We start from the raw sequence: 12,233 nt of genomic DNA, 5'->3' as shown, positions 1-12,233 counted from the left end.
TGCCATATGCTGCCCGGTTAAAGAAACTCCAGCTCTACTCAGTGGCATACTGCCTGCTCAGAGGCGATCTGTGCCTGACGTATAAAGCCATGTCCAACCCGGACTTAATGGACATGCAGCACCTCAGAAAATCCAAATCCCATCGAGCTACGCGCTCGAGAGACTTGAACCTCAGCACTGAAATAAATAGGACATGCTGGAGGGACAGATTCATAACCCAGAGGCTCCCTTCACTCTGGAATAAAATCCCAGTCCAGGTTAGGCAGAGTCCCTCATTGACTCTCTTCAAGAGGAATCTTGATGAGTGGATGTGAGATCATAGGTTTACCCTGGGTATCACTTCTGTGTCACTGTTGACAGAGGCACAGTATACAAACCTCGAAAAAGAGCATAGCAAAATTAATTTAAAATGGGTGGCGAAAGCCAAACACACTCTGGCTAGGCTTATAAATGCCCTAGGGCAGATAGCCTAGTATGAACCTATGAACCTATATCTCACGTTTACAATACTTACTGTGTTACTTTTTTATATTGGTTGCATTCTGAGTATGAGAGTACAACTGAGGTAAACCCCCCCCCCAAAGAACTAAGACCTGACACCCACGTAAAGGTATGTACAGCCTGACACACTGACCGCTACAGTATTACAATGCTGATAACAGTTAGCCTACCTGCACGCTCATCTGCTGTGGAAACTGTGGCACCCACCTCCACAATATATGGTGTGATGGAAGCCAGGGAGCTGTTGTGTGTGCTTAGGTTTGCAGGAATTCCTCAGTGGCCATGAGTGGTTGTTCAGATGCAGGCCCTCCACCGGTGATGGCATGATCCCTGGCTACATCTGCTGCCCTTCGTCATGCAGCATTGATAATGTCCACTGCACAGTGTTGAACATGCTCATATGTCCTGTCCTGATGGCCTGTGCCATTCGCATTATGGACAAGATCTGCCCACAATGCAGCCTGCTGTTTCCTGTTTTGCCTCCCCCTTAGTCCTTCAAGTATAATTTCATTTTTCTGCATCAGAGAAGGGTGCATGGCATCTACAATACATGATTCCTGAAAGACAAAAAAGGTGACCACATTACAGGATCACATACATGGAAGTACACTATGTAGAGATACAGCAAGGACATGGCTGGCACTATCGACTGCTTCCTCACCCATGTCATACTCTGCAGTGTTCGAACATACTAAATGTGTGGATACAACTGAGATAGTAGCAATAGTCAGGTATTTCCATGTGTGCCATGACAGATACTGCTGTATGATCATACACCCAACAGTCTGGTCTACTGTGGTGTGTCCCCTATGGGCAACCCCTCAATATTACATAATAGGAACAGTGCCAAACAACTAGCAGTGTGCTATTACAACCACTATAAAGGGACAGTCCAACGAGACCAGTGTGCCACAATGATAACAGACAATGCACCCTTGATGTATAGTAAATCCTGTGTAGGTGTAAGACAGCAGGAGTTCAATTACATGTCATCATCACAGGTCTATGATAAGCTTAATGCAGTATTCCCTATTCCCTGTATGTCTATTCACCCATCTGCATCATGTTGTACACAAAATCATTTACATACCTGCTGGAGTGCAGTACTCCTCTGTTTATATGTGGTGATAGTAAAGTTTTAACAAAGCCGTGCTCTGTGTGAGGAAAGTCTCATACAGACTGGTTCCCCATAGCCAGCTGTTTGCCTTTTAAAAATACTTCTCATCAGCAGGTGATTGCCTCTAAACCAATCTGTGGGTCTGAAATGGTAATTACAGCTAACACAGCTGATTTGCACTATCATCAGTCAATGACATGCAACCACTGTACAACATATAAGGCCTTCAAGTAGATTAAGGCCCCTTTCTGATATGTTGAGGTGGACATTATTGTGGTGAGGAGACTTACATCATCACAGAGGATAGATCTGTAGCAGAAACCTTACCATAGAGATGCTTGTGCTACAGGATGCAGCTGCTGATAACAGACATAGGCAGACAGTGTGAACACTTTGGAAGACAACAACCTGTAGGAGTAACTGTGGGAGCTGTGACAGTCTTGTTGTAGCGGCAAAGCCAGAGTGAGGCTAACCTTTCCACTCCAAATAAGGCATGTGTTTAAGGTATGCTAGGCAGTGGTATTACTAAGAGGACTAGCAACATGTTTGATGTGTCCTTGGTAAGATTGGATATAAATATAAAAATATGTCCACCATTTGGCAACTGCCAGGCCATGTGTTACAGTCTGGTAGTAATTTGCAGTGTGCATGAAGTCAGGCCTTGTTACAAGCAGGGACTTCTAATGTGTATGTTAGCTATGCAGCTGTGATAAAATCTGTACAGTGACTTTGGAAGGATTGTGCGGTGCACTCTGGTATTAGTGGCCCCCCATTTGCAGCACCTGTGTTGACATTCTGTGTGATATTAATGCATGACGTGACACTTTATGCACATATAAGTTTTGCTATAGGGATATGTGAAGTGTGTTCCTACCTGCAGGCCTGTGACCTCCATTAGTGAAAAGCAGACATGTCATTTGAAATGCATTGTGTGGATAAAGAGTGCATGAGAATCAGTCATTAATTGCTGCCTTCACAATACTGTAAATTGACTTCTACACACCACTGGATTTGAACCCAGGACTGTGTGTGGCAAAATGTACCATTTGCAAGACAATTAACAGACTGAGTTACTGAGTCACTTCTCCAGTATGTGTATTTGCAAGATATATGTGCACACATACAGGGTGTGACATACATTTTCTACATCCATCAGTATGTGTGTGGCTTTATATGGATGTATGTCTGCACCTGGTCCCAGTTGAATATGTATTGTGCCATTAATGCCTCAGCAGGTGTCTTTCTACATGATGCTGCTGAAGGGCACATTTACCTGCTATCACAAACCTCACTTAGATCCATTATTATGTCTTTGGCTTTCTAGTGGTGTACTATTCCACCAGAGTTCAAGGTACACTCCCATTTTTAATCTTTTTACTATAATTACATTTTAATCAAGTTTGTGAGATGCAACATGGCACACAGCTCTGCTGAAACACACTTAATGACTGTAACTGGCAATTAATATGTGTTCTTTAAACCACCTCTTTTAATTAAGAGTTATGTTGCATGGCAGGTTACTGCAGTGGTCTGCAGGTGCAATGGTCTTGGGTTCAAAATATGGGCCAGGTGTTTATTTTGTAAGTGTGTATTACAAGTTTAAAAACACTTATAGTGAATATAGGTCTATTTAGCTGAGCTCAGTGAAGCTGCATGCTGTGTAGCGACATGCTAAAAAAATATAAAGAAAAGAAACATGGGGACATAGGAAAGTGGTGAAATGCAGTGCAAGCAGGGGAAAACATACTGAAAGGCAGGTAGGGATGTGCAGGAAGGGTGCAGGAAAGAACCATAGCTATGCATTTCCTGTACAGCAACAACTGTGCACTTTGACAGAATTTGTACATTACTTTGAGCTCTCAACCCCACAGAGAGGGGTGAGGACAACATAACTGCGTTGTCAAGCCAATTGGACCAAATTACATGTGTCCAGTGGACATGTGTGTAAAATTGAGAGCTATGTATGGGACAATATTTTTTGGGGGGGACAGGTGCCCATTTTTTTTAAGGAGAGATTGAAATGTTGGTGAAGGGACATAGGTACATGTGGGGGAGGTAAGTTGTGTAGAACAGAGCATGTGTTGTAACTTTAAAAAGCATTTCAAAGTGAGAGCACATGCATATAAATTGGGAGAATGTGCAGGCAACAGTGCCATTTTGAGAGAACAGTCAGAGTGTTAACATGTATGAGTGCAGTAGAAAGTCTGTTTATAAGTTTATTTAAGTTTAAATTACTAAGCCTCAATCCTGATATATTTGCATATAATAAAGCTGCATGAACCAACCCCACAGCTGTTCGTCTGTTTTATCCTGACAGGATGAGTGACATGGTGTCAGAATCGGGATAGAGAGTGCAACTTCTTCAAGCCATGAGCTTCAGAGTTAACGGTGAAGGTATATTGAGCAGGCTGGGTGATACAGTGCTCAAACAATTAAAAAAAGGCTAGAAACAAACCACAGGTAACCAAAACTCGCATAAATGATTTATTTTGTAAAGAAAACAATACAAAGCATTCGCAAGGCACAAAATGCATTATTAATCAAATGAGTAGCACAAAACACATTAATCAAATGAAAGGCACAAAATGCATAACTGATTAGACGAAATATTTGAAATTACAATATTTGATAGAATTAACAGAAACACTTATGAATATGTTCAGAATTACTTCCAATTTGCATAACGAGCATGTTAAAGTAAAACGAGCATGTTTAAAGTATAACGAGTATGATAAGAGGTCAAAATGGGCATAATGAGTACAATAAAAGGGCAAAATAAGCATAAAAAAGCAAGGCAACTGCATATTTTTAATAAATGACCATATTTTTTTATATGAACTACTATTTCACATTGACTAAAGCTATTCAGAGCATAACTAGAGCTGTTCAATGTATCTCAGAGTATGCAAAGTGTTTGCAGTGTGTGCTTTATTACAGTACAATTATTCCAAAGAGTTTATTATCTTCAAAGTACAGTTTAGTCACAAAATGCAGCCAGAATGCTGTAATTTTAAAAAGTTTCTTGTGCTGTGTACATTTTATTCACAAAGTGCAGTCATTGCAAAGTGTTCCTTACACTGTACAGAGTTATTTTGCAAAGTACAGCCATTTCGAGAAGGTTCTTGTGCTGTGTACAGTTTGTTTGCAAAGTGCAGTCATTTCAAATTGTTTCTTACACTAATAAGAAGTGGTTTCTTAAAGTACAGTGATTTCAAAGTATTCTTGTGCTTTGGAAACTTATTTTACAAAGTGCAGTTATTTGAAGAGTCTGTTGTGCTGTTGGGCATAGTTACAAATTGTGGCATAAATGTCTGACATATATGTGTGTGTGCTCATACATAATTTCAAGGGTCTTTATTACTGTGTGTTAATATGGCAGAGGCATTTTGCAGACCCAGTCCACCTGTGTTTGATCATAATATTGCAGAGAATTGGAGAGTATTTGAGCAGGAATATGACATGTTCATACAAGCAGCTTTCTCTGATACAGATGCACATTCGAGGGCATTTATTTTGCTTAACTTAGTGGGGTCAGAAGCCACTGAAAGAGAGCGTTCATTTGTGTATGCACCAGCAGTATATGCAGGAGAAGGGGAACAAATGCCATATTACTGTACAAGCTGAATCAAGGGAGGACCCTGAGTGCTTGAAATATAAATTCAGAGAAATGTGTAACCCCCAGACAAATGTTACATTGGAGAGGCCCTATTTTATACAAGAGATCAAAAGCCATGAGAAACTTTTGCAGCTTATATTAATGACTTGAGAAACAAAGCTAAAATGTGCAGGTTTGGTGATTTGAAAGATGAGCTGATCAAATACAGGCTTGTGTGTGGTGTTAATAATACTGTTGTGAGAAAGATTTTGCTTTGAGACAGTGAGTTAATGTTGAGCAAAGCCAGAGAGATTTGTCAAATACATGACCTTACAGAAAGACACAAATATGTTTGCAAGTGATAAGAGCATGATTTCAACAGTCTCTAGAGCAAATGTAGACAACATACAGCATGTGACTAACAGAAATAGACCCAAGCACATGGCAGCTGCAGCCTCTGCAGTATTTCCAGGGAGAACCCATAACTTTCCAGCAAGTTCTAAAACTAGCTTAGTAAAAAAGAAATGCTCAGTGCAGCACAGCAGTGAGTTAGCAAAACCCAAGTCAAATCTTACTGTTAACTGTCATAATTGTGGTGCCAATCATGAGTCTAAAAGAGAAAAGTGCTTAGCATTTGGTCAGCAATGCCATAAGTGTAAAAAACGGAACCACATTCAAAAGTTATGTAAATCAAGTAAGCTTCATTTGTTTATTAAGAAAGGCCACTCAAAAAAGCAAGTTGATCATATAGAAAGCTGCAACTCTACTTTTTTATGTAGATGGTGTATCAGTGGTTGGTGAAAAGGCTAATGCAGTAGATCTGTAGGCAAAAAACAAAGTGTTTTGTACTGTCCTGATCAATGGTAAACCTATGGAGCTCAAAGTAGACACTGGTTCAAAGTGCAAAGTAATGTCAGCAGAAACATTTGCTAGAGTAAGAGCTGGCAAACAACTTAATTTGGTCAATTGTGCAAAGCTTGTTGCTTATGGAGGTGAAGAGATTCAAACCAAAGGCTCAGTAGTACTTTCATGCTATTCAGCGGGGAGCAGTTACATCTTATAATGTTATGTAGTCAAAAGACATGTGCAGTCATTATTAGGTCTCAGAGACAGTTTAAGAATGAAACTCCATTCTTTTACCAAAGTTCATCATGTAAGCACATGTCCTACTTCCAGTTTCACCGATGCTATTTTCTCAGAGTATGCTGATGTTTTCAAAAACAAGCTAGACAAATTTCCAGTTCTGTACTCCATGAAATTAGACCCAGAGGTCAGTCCAGTGGTCAGACCAGAGAGAAGAGTTCCGATAGCTATGCAGGACAAAGTCAAGGTGCAGTTAGATAAAATGGTGCAGCAATAGTGTGATTTGTCCAGTCATAGAACCAACTGAATGGGTATCTTCAATGGTAGTTGCTTATAAGAAAAGTTGAGATGAAATCAGAATATGTATTGACCCAAGAGACTTAAACAAAGCATTAAAGAGACCCCACCACCCTATGCATAAGTTGAGGAAGTCACTATCCTTATGCCAAATGCCACTGCTGTTTTTTCTGTCTTAGATGCAAATAGTTAATTTTGGCAAGTAATACTTGATCACAAATCTTCACTACTGACTACATTCAGTACCCCATTTGGTAGATACAGATTTCTCAGAATGCCTTTTGAAATAAATTCTGCCAGTAAAGTCTTTCAGTGTGCAATGGAGCAAATTTATTCAGGTTATCCGTGTGCTATAACAGTGGATGATTTACAAGTTGGAGGCAGTGATGAAGCAGAGCATGACAGAAATCTCAGGAAAGTTCTGGACAGAGTGTGTAAAGTGAATTTAAAGCTCAATCCTCTGAAATGTAAATTCAGGCTACCAGAAGGTACTTATCTTGGTCATTTATTTACCACTACAGGCTTACGACTAGACCCTTCCAAACAAACAGCCATTCTTAAGATGCCATCTCCAGACAATGTCCAAGCCTTACAGCATTTTCTTGGCATGGTTAACTAACTGGGCAAGTTTATACTAGACTTCAGAGAATTATCAGCACCTTTAAGAGAGCTCATGTTGCCTGGTCACAGTTGGAACAACACCAGCAGGCATTTCATGACCTTAAACAGACAATTGCCAGTCCACCTATGTTAAGATACTGTGACATCCACAAACTAGTAATTCTTTCCTGTGATGCTTCAAAGCTTGGTCTTGGTGCAGTTATTCTTCAAGAGGGCAGACTAGTAGCCTATGCATCTGGAACTCTTACCCATACTGAGATGCAGTATGCTCAAATTTAGAAGGAACTTTTGGCAATTGTGTTCGCATGTTCGAAGTTCCATGATTATATTTATGGCCGAGCTATCCAGATCAAGACTGATCATTAACCCTTAGTCACTATTTTAAAGAAGCCTATGCATACAGCTCCAGCAAGACTACAAAGAATGATGCTCAGATTACAAAAGTAGAACTTCAAAACTGTTTATACATAAAGCAAACTTCTTTATCTGGCTGATACCATATCCAAATCACACAGAAAACCTTGATGCAGAGAATTTTGACTTCAGTGTCATGGAGGTGCATAATTTTTCTACCACAAGACTAGATGAGCTAAGAGATCACACAAAGACTGAACCAGTTTTGCAAAAGCTCAACCACTTCATCAATGTTGGATGGCCATCAAAGCAATCTTGTGTACTTACAGAAGAGCAACTTTATTTTCCTTACAGAGATGAGATGTTGATGGAAGTTGGTATCAATTTCAAAGATCCTAAAGTTGTCCTTCCTACTTCCTTACAACATGAGTACATCCATATTTTGCACTGTGGCCACCCAGGTTCTGAAACTACCAAAAGGAGGGTGAGTGCACTAATATTTTGGCCTTCTCTGTTGAAAGACATTGATAAAGTATTTTCATCTTGTTCAGTATGCAACAGTACTAAACTGCATTTGCAAAAAGAGCTGCTTCAGCTAATCCAGATTCCTGAACTACCTTGGTCAACAGCAGCCATTGGCATATTTGAATGGAGCAGTCAGCATTACTTAGTGTTGGTAGATTCTTATTCACACTGGTTTGAGATCAGTTTGCTATTTAAACTAACGTCCAATACTATCATTACCACGTTGAAACATCATTTCTCAGTCCATGGTAGTCCACACAAAGTTAATTCTGACAATGGTGCCCAGTTTACTAGTGAACTAGTTCAGAAATTTGCAAAAGAGTGTGACTTTATTCATATTACTAGCAATCCTGAATACCCACAGTCAAACAGCCTGGATGAGTGTGCAGTACAAAGTGTAAAGCAATTACTAGAGAGGTCAAAGTGTGACAATAACAATGTTTTCTTGAATTTGCTTAATCTCAGAAATATACTCAGTGACAATTTACTTGGCTTGCCTGCTCAAAGACTTCTGTCTAGGCAAACCAGAACAACCTTGCCTATCAGTTCCAGTTTGTTGGTGCTGGTACCTAATGCTAAAAACGCCAGAGCAATCAAAGCCCAACTATTTAAAAAGCATTCCTTTCAGAAGTCCAGCTATGATAAAATGAGCAGATTTCTTCATCCATCGAAAGAAGGAGAAATAGCGAGGATGCAAACAGTGAAAGGTTTTGATCAAATTGGTCAAGTGAGAGGTATATGTGCTGAGCCGAGATCCTACTTAGTTGAATCTGAGGGTATGGAATACAGAAGGAATTGCAGGCATTTTCTTCTGGTGTCTAAATGAATATCGCAGCATCGTACCTGTGATACAGACTCTAGATCTCAGAGCAAGCCAGACAATATTCCTGTTGAAGGACATCTCTCAGTACCCATTCCCATTCCTGATTATGCCCCAGATGTCCCTAAAGCTGAACATTTATTAAAGACAGTCCCTGTTGCTAAACCCAGTTCTAGTTTTAATGTCACTTGATCAGGTCATATTTCTAGACCTAGTGTAATATACACAGCAATCTGGACATGATTGATTTGTTTGTATTTATCATTTCTGTACAATCGCATGTCAATTAATGTTGTCATTTCCAGTGTATGAATTATTTCTCAAAGAGAGAGAATTTAGAAAAGAGCATGTGTTGTAACTTTACGAAACATTTCAAAGTGAGGGCATGTGCATATAAACAGAGAGCACATGAAGGCAGCAGTGCCATTTTGAGAGAACAGACAGAATGTTAACATGTATGAGTGCAGTAGTCAGTCTTTTTATAAGTTTAAGTTTAAATTACTAAGCCTCAATCCTGATGTGTTTGTATATAATAAAGTTGCTTGAACCAAACCCACAACCTTTCGTCTGTTTTATCCTGACCAGACGAGCAACAAGTTGGGTAGGTGAGGATGCATTTGAAGACAGACAAGACAGCAGACAAAGGCAGTGTGTGACACATGAGGGGATGAACACCTTGGATAGAGAGGGTGTTGTGGAATCCAAGTCCCATGTGCCTCTAGACAGCAGCAGCATGACTCACATCCCCACCCATGGGACTGTCAGCACTGCTCCTTCACTGCCCTGAGGATGGCAGTGCTGGAGGCTGGGTGGGCAGCGGGGTGAAGCTCCCCCACCAGGTTGGCCAGCATGCCCTCAATCCAGCGCAGGCAGTGGTCAAACCCATGGTAGACTATCCTGCAGATCAAGACTGGCAGCTCATTCCAGATGACATCACCCTCTCCACCACCGTTCCCAGAGGGAGGCCGGGCCTTGTCCCATGTGGCAATACTACCCAATGCTGCAGGCAGTGCAGGGGCAGTAGAGGGGCACCACTGGTCTGGGTCCCAGATGTGCTGGGAACCAGTGCCATGGCTGGTTGATGCAAGGTTGGGGATCAGCCAGAACTGGCCTACCTTAACATGCTGTGGTGAATGAAGTATAGCAATAAGTTAAGGTTAGTAATAACCAAACCATTATTATTATTAACAGAATGGAACATCATTTTAATTCATCCAAATACATATTAATGTATATTATGTGTAACACAACAGTAAATAACATAACAGTCAGTATGGTAACAGTATGCCAGTAAGAAGAAAATTATAAGGGCAACAAAATAGTTAGTTTAACAAAGATTGTTAATAGTGAATCATAATAACACATAACAATATTACATCACATTTTGCAAAAATACAGTTAAACAACATATGTTAATATTAAATCATAATAATAAATGAAGATAAAGGGTGGGGAGAGAGAGAGAGAGAGAGACAAACAATCCATTACTGACAATGCAGACTATATCCCTGAAAACACTACTACTAAATATTCTACAGGCGTGTAGTGTCAGTTATGAGTACAGTGACTAAAATTCTCCTTCAGCTGATGTAGCATGTACACACCGCTCAAGCTAGTAGCATGGGTCAGTATGGGCCAAGCAATAACAAATGCAGGTACACTACTACACAGAACACTTTCACATAATGTGGACTTCTATAACTACCAAGGTGTTCTGTAAGCAGATTTGGTAGTACATTACATTCCAGGTAATCATTTTTCTGGTAATCATGTGATAGATGGATTAGGCAGTTTTAAATACATTACATGAAATCATGACACTTGAGAGGCATGTTTGTGTATAGTACATAATCTAGATGCAACGCGTCTCTTTAGACAAATTGTTATAAAAAGGAGGAGAGGAACCTAATAGAAAGTAAGAAAAAACCTACTTTTAGCTCCAGTGCACTCCCACAGTATACACAAAACCTTACTACCTCGTGGTCTGGTTTGGCCCTGCTGTGCTCGGGCTTGCTCTACACCAAACCCTGCCCCCAAATTCCACCCACCCCCAGTGGTGCTAAATATACAGTGCTATAACCACACACCCCTCTTTCTTCAATCAGTCAGCTATATCCAAATCATCAATTAACCTTTCTATCCTATCTTAAAAAGTTTAAACTGGGTACAAGTCAACCTCAATAATCCCAATGTTACTTGCAATGAAACCACTTAAAATACTACCACTGTACTCTCTGCTACCCTTTCTGCTTGCCCCGCATCTTCTTACTGCTTATGAATATAATGGGTCTATATTAGATCATCGAAAGTTTAACAGTGCGAATCACTAAAGATCAACCTTTAGTTATCAAACTGTTAAAACTTTGAATGTTTATAAAAATATATTCAAAACAAAAAAAGAAAAACTAAAGGGTATAGGCAGGGGGAGCTAGCCTCCCAGCACCCCCAATGTTGGGGGGCAAGCCCCCCACACCCCCGCTACTTAAATATACCAACTCCGAGACCGCACTACATTGAAGTAAATGGAAATCTCCCCTTATGGAGATTTCCATTTAACCATTCGATGTTCTGCGCTTTCGCTATTCTCGTGCCGACAATATCAGCTTTGATATTGTCAGTCTTTGAGAAAATGATATAGACCCAATATAATACATACCCAGGTTTCCGCTACCCAAAAGGCCAAACCTCCACTTTTATAGCTCCACACAAGCTTGAACAGGGAATACATCCCCTCCCATCTAATTCCTTACTTACTAGATATCAGGATCCCATTAGAACAAGATATGCCAACCCTAAAACCAAAAGATACCAAAGTCTATTAATTAAAATCTGGAAGCTCACAATCAGATTACAATGCAACTTAACAATGGATGGAGATACCCACCCAAATCCTGGCCCATCCTCATCCACTGGCTCTAGGCCCTTTACTAACTGTCCCACTACTACACAAATCTTAGACAAACCCCCAAACTCACTCTTGATCAGCCACCTAAATATCAGAAGTGTATACAATAAGATTCAACACCTACATGCCCTCTTAGATGCTGTTTCCCCAGACATACTATGTCTTAGTGAAACCTGACTAAAACCTTCTACTTCAGATAAAGAAGTTATACCACCAGGCTATAACATCCTAAGGCTTGATTGAACCAATAGAAAGGGAGGTTGGGTAGCTATTCTGTACAAATCCATGCTTGAAGTGTCCAATAATGCCCTGCAAACATCCCTGTTTGACAATGCTAAAATTCTTATCACTAAGCTCCACATTAATAAGAACAAATGTATAAATCTCAGCTGTGTGTATATTCCCCCAGGCAATA

This window comes from Protopterus annectens, chromosome 2.part1 (assembly GCF_019279795.1).
Source record: "Protopterus annectens isolate FY-2018-M chromosome 2.part1, PAN1.0, whole genome shotgun sequence".
Classification (NCBI taxonomy): Eukaryota; Metazoa; Chordata; order Ceratodontiformes; family Protopteridae; genus Protopterus; species Protopterus annectens.
Note: the sequence above shows the minus strand (reverse complement) of the source record.